This window comes from Pelodiscus sinensis, chromosome 9 (genome assembly GCF_049634645.1).
Source record: "Pelodiscus sinensis isolate JC-2024 chromosome 9, ASM4963464v1, whole genome shotgun sequence".
NCBI classification, from domain to species: domain Eukaryota; kingdom Metazoa; phylum Chordata; order Testudines; family Trionychidae; genus Pelodiscus; species Pelodiscus sinensis.
The window spans coordinates 38,762,622-38,769,308 of record NC_134719.1 but is presented as its reverse complement, the minus strand read 5'-3'; positions in this window follow the sequence as shown (position 1 = coordinate 38,769,308).

Here is a 6,687-nt window from a genome sequence, read left to right as displayed (position 1 = left end):
CAGGACATTCTTCCAAGCACTGGAAATGAGTGAAACTGAAGGCAGGCAAGTAGTCTGGAATTAAGGACATTGAGCAGAGGCAAATGAAAGTAGACTACTTATGGCCAGGGGTCTGAGCGCAGGTAGACTGAAGATAGTACAAAGGAATGGTTGCCCAGGCACTTGTGAGAAGGGAGTGGAAGGCCATCTTCTATCAATTGTTATAACTGGCTGTCACTGCACATTTTCACTATACTGACCTGGGTTTGGAATAGGCAGGATACATGAAAATTTTGTCTTTTCCTCTCCCTTTATTTTTGATAAAGAGCCAGTGTTGACTCTGCTGTTTGTTTTGTTGAGAGAATTGGCTTCTGCTGGTATGCCACAATGCCAGCCCTGATGGCTTTGCTCAGTGTTTTGTGATCTTGGCTGCCCCGCAGGCATGCACCTCTATAGTATATGACAGCTGAGTGAGCTGCTTCCTTTGGGGAACAAACAAAGAGAAAATCAGTGGAATATTTCTTCCTGTTCTGCCCAGCTAGGAACACAGAGGCAGAAAGACTGCTGCTGCAGGGGGAGGGCTGGAGAGATTGCTGTGCAGCTTTGACATTTCTTAGCATGAAAAGCTTGCAGAGCAGCTCTGCCTTCCCACAACTCAGCACTGTGGTATGCTTACCCATACTGCTTTGCACTATCTACAGCAATATGGCCATGAAATGCTGGCAGTGGGAGGCAGAAAACCTGGTTTGATCAGTTTTCACTTTTGGTGACTTTTGCATGTCAACAGTGCTGTTGTTTCCAAATCTTCCCAGTATAGACATAGCTTAACTCAGTGTCTGCCTTAGGGCTGCCTCCCCATATAGCACAGATGGAGCTATGTGCATATGTGAATGAATAATGTGTTATTGGGAAAACCCATTCTTGAACATGAGTTAAGTTTGCAGTGAAGATAAAGCCTTTGTCTAAGAAGGCTTTGAGGTTTCTGATTACCATCGTCTACTAGAATGCTTCATATGCCAATCAGAACTTGTATCAGTAGTCACATACTAGTTAAATTAGATTAAACTTGCTGAATTTGCTCATGACATGTATAATGTAGCAGGTGTCTATGATAAAGATTCCATCTTAGACGTAGTATTTTACCAGAATCTACATCATACTCAGTTATTACAAACAGAAGGAAACTGTTTTTGCTAAAGTCTTAGGATCCAAGAGCTCCATCCATATGTGTTACATCCATCAGCCTTTCAATCGCTGTTCCACGGAGACTAGTCATATGCCCACAGGAAGGGTTCTCTATGTTAGTATTATGTCAGTAGGACGGGAGTCAGTGACACATAATGGGGTATACCCTTTTGTAATCTGGGGTCATGTCATACAAATGGAGAGAGGAAAAAAATTAGTCATTAATCAAAACTTCTGTGCCACAACTTTATCTCACATGTAATTTCTGGTCCCATCAGCCTTGAATGTTTCCTCTGCTTCAGTTTTATGAACATCTTCTGCAATGATTTCTCTCTTCACTGAGGCCTGGAAAGGGGGGATGGCAGCAAATGATCTCCTTTTGAATCTTGCTGCAGCATGGATTTTGATATCCTACAGCCGGAGTCATCTTTCCACTTGGATCAACTGATGAGTTGAAAAGAAAATAACGCGGAAGGGCTGTCACTGTGCTATTCTGATCCTGCCATCTCTCAGCAGCTGTTCATTCACAACCAAGAAATGCACAGACTCTGCTACTGTTCGACTCAGCAGGCAGCTTTGTATTTAACAAGGAAACATGCTTTCCAAAACTTTTGAACACCTGCTTCCAGTTTTGGTACCTTGTTGTGATGAAGGCATATAGAGCAGAAGTAGTTCTGCATCTGGATTTGCAAATTGACCAAAGTTTCTACAAAAGCAACCTAAAGTTGTCATTCTTCTCTGAGTGCTTGTGGTTTTCCCTTCTTGAATGCCATGCTGATCTGAAGGACTGGAGACAAGTTTAGTTGCCAAACTTTACATTAGGATGAAACATCAGCTGTGGTATTATGGAAGAATCAGTCAGATCTGTTCAAGTTCTCTAGTCTATATGGTTCTTAACACAAGTAGAGAGGACATTTTTATTCTTTAGTACTTATTGCTGATCTGAAAAGGATAACCATAGTCAAATGCAAGATACTGTACAAAAACAATATTTATATTCACATGAATATTGTATCAGTTACTCTCCAATTATAGGGCAATAAAACTATGAAAGAAGAAACCTGTACAGACATGGGGAAATACAGGGGAGCTCCTGAGGAGCAGTTTACTGTTCCTAAAATCAAAATTATGATTTAAAAGATTGCATGTGTATATACTATTACAGAAAGTTCACTTATAAAAGTGCTAGGTCCCTCCACCAAGGAAACCCCTTCTAGTGCAGAGAGCACAGAGGCTCTATTCCTTGAGTAAATATTCTCACACAGTGGAGTGTCAGCAACAGCACACAACAGTCAAAGAGCTATTACAATTCCCAAGTAAGAAAACAATAACCTGGCTTTTATTAAGTATGTGGCATGCAGGATAGGGGACAATGGAAACAAAGGCTCAGGATAATAAAAGAGAAAAACAACAATATATAAGCTCTATTCCTCCTTGGCTGTGTCTAGACTGGCAAGTTTTTCCGCAAAATCATCTGATTTTGTGGAAAAACTTGCCAGCTGTCTACACTGGCCGTTTGAATTTCTGCAAGAACACTGACAATCTCATGTAAGATTGTCAGTGTTCTTGCGGAAATACGGTGCTGCTCCCGTTCGGGCAAAAGCCCTCTTGAGCAAATCATTTGCGCAAGAGGGCCAGTGTAAACAGCACAGTACTGTTTTCTGCAAAAAAGCCCCGATCGCGAAAATGGTGATCGGGGCTTTTTTGCGGAAACCCCGTCTAGATTGGCCACGGACGCTTTTCCGGAAAAAGTGCTTTTGCGGAAAAGCATCCTGCCAATCTAGACATGCTTTTCCAAAAATGCTTTTAACTGAAAACTTTTCCATTAAAAGCATTTTCGGAAAATCATGCCAGTGTAGACATAGCCCTTATGTTTACAGCCAGTATAAACCACCATGTACTTGTAGTCATGGTGCACTGCACCTCTACCCTCCCACCAATATTTTAATTGCTAACTGGGGTACCCCCACATGCCTTCTCCCAGCCCTTTTGGGTTGCCCTCCCTGCACTCCTTCCCCTGCAGTCACTTATGCTCCCAGCACCTGCCTAGGAAAATAGTGAGTTTAGACATAATCCTTGCTGGGTGGTGCAGTGCTGAAGTCAGAGGATGGCTTAAAACACAATATCAAAATAAACAAACATGGATGTTCTTAAAGTAGCTACACGAAGGTATCTCTCTGATTGGGATTCAAATGTGTAGTTAGGTTGTCTCTTGTTAGCCTAATTGTGACTCTCCTCAACCTCTTGGTCTCTGTTGAGATGACACTCTCCATCATCCCTGAAATCTTGAAAGGTCTCTAAGTATTCCCTTGGTTAGGAGTGTGGAGAACAGGAGGGCACTTCAAGTGTTCCCCACTCTGGCACTTCAAGTGCAGAAGATGGGGACCTATTAGGGACCTTGGGGGGATAGCTGCCACCATCAAGTGATTTAATCCAGAAAAAACAGGAAGGAATACTTGAATTCTCCAGTAGTATCCCAGGTTCTTTTGCCCCAAGAGAGCTTGAAAAAAGAAGCAAAAAGCACAGAAAAACAAACTATATCTCTGATAGCTGACCTCCAAGGCTAGGCAGACTCGCAGAGATCTCCTGTTACCTTCCAGGGCACAAGAATCAAATCATCACCATAAAAAGATGATTTTATTAACAAAACAAAAAGCTATGCTTGATAAAGCTTACTTGGTTGCTAGGTGTTACAGAGCAACTAAGAAAAGACAAGGAATCATAGTTTTTCAGGCTGTAACTTAAATGGTAAGTGGGTGAGAGAAGGCATAGATTCACAAAGAGAAGTTTAACCAAACAACCAAAATAAAGAAAAATACCCTGAATCGTGACTAAATACACGTTTTCCCTCTACTCACAAACCATTCTGATCCGTACCTCAAGGCCCAGTTCACGCCCATGCCCAATATTTCTTATAGGCATGGCAATTCTGATTACTGCATCTGCTTCCTCCAGCTCTTATCTTACAATTTTTTTTCACAAAGAGAGCAAGTATCTGAATACAATACAGATTTCAGCACTGTATCCCCATTGGTTCTTCTGGCCCCCTACCAACACTGTTCCTCAGGGTCGCCCAGAGGATTCAGAGGGGTCTGGGGCAAAGTAATTTTGTGGGCCGCATCCTGGCACTCACTGTCTCAGAACTCAGACTTCAGACATTCTCGTGGGGCCCCTGTGGGGCTCGGGGCCTGGGGCAAATTGCCCCACTTGCCCGCCCTCCCCCGGCGGCCCTGCTGTTCCTAGCTACCTGAGTTTAACCCCTTAGTCACTGGGTGCTGGCCAGCACTCCTTCTATCCATCACAACTCCAAACAAAAGCTAAAACTGAAAGCAAAAGCAAATTCTTAGTCTCTGAATTCTAGCTTATGCTTGGGTCTGGTAGTGTTCCTAGCAAGTCCCATCTCTGCCCTAGAGCCTAAATAATCTGAGAAACAGAGTCATGAGCCTCTATAGCTACTGCTGCTGGAGTCCAAGGGCCAGTTCCCTTGAGGCTCAGTGTTGTAATAGGAGTACCTCCTCTAAAGGGTACATATAATTAATTCAGAATGCCTGGTTTCTGTCCCCTGACCCACCACTAACTGCTGAGTGTCCTTGGAATAAAATGTTGAAATGCCTACTAATTTTAGGTGCCTCCATTTTTAGAGGCAGAGCTTAGGTGCTTAGGACCTGATTTTAAGAGACACTGAGGACTTGTGTCTCTGTTGGAGTGCTTTGTGTTAAGTGCTTCTGAGAACTGGATTCTAGGTGTTCAAATATTGTGTGCTCAGAATCAGTGTACACATTTAAATTTCAGCTTTAATCCCTGTGAAATGGGCAAAATGATAAGTAACATGTGGTGCAGACTAATTTGTTAATATTTATGATACATTTTGAACTACTTTTCTGGGTGCAGGAAAGTTGGCTTGGGAAAGATTTTGCCTGGGAAACCGAAGGAGGAGGCAAGGAGAGGAAGGGTAATGTGAAACAGCTCTCTCCCAGTGAAAAACAAACAGGGAGAGTGTAAGAGGAAAAAGTTCTGAGGTGAGAAGCTGGTGTGATGAAAGCTTACATTTTTTATGGGACATTCTGTTCAAATGGGAGCTTGTGGTCTGTAATGTGTATTTTATTCTTGAAACTGACTACACAATCACAGTGTCAAGTCCTAGGTTGTTGTAATTGCAATACACCTGGCAAATTACAAGTAAGTGACATTTCCTACAGCCTGTAGAACCAGCTTTCGGCCTTGTCTAGTACATATCCTTCAGGGGTATATTTCCTTAATATAACTCTGGCACTCTTTACAGGCTTTGGCTGCATATTATACAGAAATATTAAGTTTAAGAATGATTTACCTCTTATAGCATAAGTGCCTTTTTTATAGAAATGTTTTCACTACCTCTGTGCACACATTCGTGTATTTTGGAAAGAGAATCGATAACCTTGAAAAGCTGCAGAATCCCTGGAGAAAGATTCAGGGCTGCAATTTTAGAGGGAGTATATGCACCTGTTCTCACTTATAGAAAGTTTTTGGTTCCTTTGTTTTTGTAATAATATTTGCCAAACTTGTAAAGCAATCACTAACAGCTATTGAAACAGAGAAGCTGAACAAGAGAGCACCAACAAAAGGTCATTCCCTCCTTTTGCCAGTTTAACATGGAGAGACAAATGAATTCTCTTTTTCAACATCCAACTACTGTTATTAGCAAAATGTACACTCAAGTGCTACATTTTCAAAGCGGATCCTCCCATTGTGCAGGTGCAAATCAGGTACTTAGCTGTATATAATTCCTGTCCTTTGTTCTGACACACAGACTTTCATACTGTAATGAGATTTGCACAAGCAGATGGCTGAGACCTTAATTCCAACTGAATTTTCATGTCTTAATATTGTTTCTAGTGGTTTACAAATAACACTGTTACAAGCAAGGTGGCTGTAAACAGAGAAATGGGTTACGGACAGATGGGTGCTTTTCAAATCAGATTTACTTTATTTTTGTGGGCTTTGTGACTCAAAATGTTATCAAAATACTGTATTTTTGGTTTACTTATGAGTGGAAAGTGAACATGAAATAAATGTATTTGCAAATGACCTGGAACAAACAACCCCATGCTTTAATTTTGTATGGTATTTCTTTAGATACTGCACAATAAGGATCTTGTACAATGATTTCATTGAGGAAGATCATTTCAGGATTGGGGCTTGGTGCCCTAACAATGTGATGGCTTATGCAATCAGTATTTCATTGTTATTTCACACCATAAACCTACCTTGGAATATGCTCTTACAGAGCATCTCTAAAATTCATCATCGTATTGAAGTTGGTTGGTAGTCAATGTTATCTGGGAAAAAATGAGATTAGAGAGAAATTACAGGGTATTAATAAGCAAATCTCTGATATTTCAATAGTTACATTCTTCAAGCTAATATTAGTTCTAATTGAATGCCTGAGGTAATAAAATTGCTCCAGTTTACTAGTAAATATGCATTGGAGTGTATTAATTGCATGATGTAAATATAGTATTGGTATTATGCACAATAAGTGAA